The 1,234-nt window shown below is 31.8% G+C and overlaps 1 non-coding gene across 1 annotated transcript; it reads left to right on the top strand.

Annotated features, from left to right (window-relative positions):
• The first annotated feature begins 201 nt into the window (after positions 1 to 201).
• On the top strand, positions 202 to 273 carry TRNAG-CCC (transfer RNA glycine (anticodon CCC)). The gene has a single exon. It is a non-coding gene; the product is annotated as a tRNA-Gly (tRNA).
• The last annotated feature ends 961 nt before the right edge of the window (positions 274 to 1,234 follow it).

Below are 1,234 nucleotides of genomic sequence, written 5' to 3'. Positions count from 1 at the left end.
TATCTGAAGGCAGTTGAATATTGCCGTTGACCACCTTTTTTTTTTTTTCAAGTCAGTGGTAAGGTGGGTTTCAAAATGCTGTATTTGCTACTGAACATCTCTCCTCCCCCTCCATTAATCCTTATTTTATTTTTTTCATTAATTCTTATTCATTTAGGGTAATTGGATTGATACTTCTTGTCAAAATTACTTTAAAGGGGAGCAGGTGTAGCTCAGTGGTTGAGCTCCTGCTTCCCACGTATGAGGTCCTGGGTTTGATCCCCAGCACCTCCAAATATATGAAATTAAAAATAATTAGTTTACACATCTTACCTTTGTCTTTCCTTTTCTTCTAATCAAATATTTTAAAAGCGTAGGCCAGAAAGCTTGTATTTGCTCTATTTATCCATCTCTCTAAGCACAGTATCTATGATAGGGATACACCACTGTACATTGCAATGAAATGATCAAACTCTGACTCATGCTTAATAACAGGAGTTCCTTTTATGTTTTCTAAAGAAAGCCATCAGCTTACATTTATCCCTAAATTTGAAGGAAAATGGCTATGAAATGAATCACTGCTCAAGATGTTCTTACTAGTTTATTTTACAAATCAAGGGACTCATGAAATGTACATTTCTAAGTTATGTAATGCTAGAGCTTAACTAGTTTTAGTTGTGTACCAAAATAAAACCCTTCATACTGAATTAAAAAGCTGATACCCAAGTGGGGTAAAATTTTGTTTCTGATAGTGTGGTCCAATAGGTTATTAGGTCTATGCCTCCTTTTAAAAACATATTAAATTTTGAAGATGTATTTTTAAAGGATAATTATACTCAAGTGATAGTAAAGAATAGAAGTCTGAGTAAACACTGAAACCCAGAGAAGAAAAATATTAAAACAAAAAATATATATAAACCAAACAAACCAGAAATAGATTTTTTTCCCCATTTAAGTGCCAGCTCAATTTTCAAAATCAATTTTGAATGTCTGCAACTAAAGGGATAGTATCTTAAATTTGCTGGATTTATAGGGTAGGAGAGTATCGTATTTATATAAACATCATTTTCTCTGCAAATCAAGTAGTTTATTTTGAATGCACGCAATTGTGAACTAAATGCTGATCTCTTTAGGCCTGAAAAATACAGATATATATGCCTTTCTAAAAAAGCACATTGAAAAAGTAATGATCCTTATTACTTCTCAGTAGAAAAATTAAAGCTAATCAAAATGTAATAAAACATATATTCCTTCT

The sequence above is a fragment of the Dasypus novemcinctus genome, chromosome Y, assembly GCF_030445035.2.
Source record: "Dasypus novemcinctus isolate mDasNov1 chromosome Y, mDasNov1.1.hap2, whole genome shotgun sequence".
Lineage (NCBI taxonomy): Eukaryota > Metazoa > Chordata > Mammalia > Cingulata > Dasypodidae > Dasypus > Dasypus novemcinctus.
This window is presented reverse-complemented; position numbering and strand designations above follow the sequence as displayed.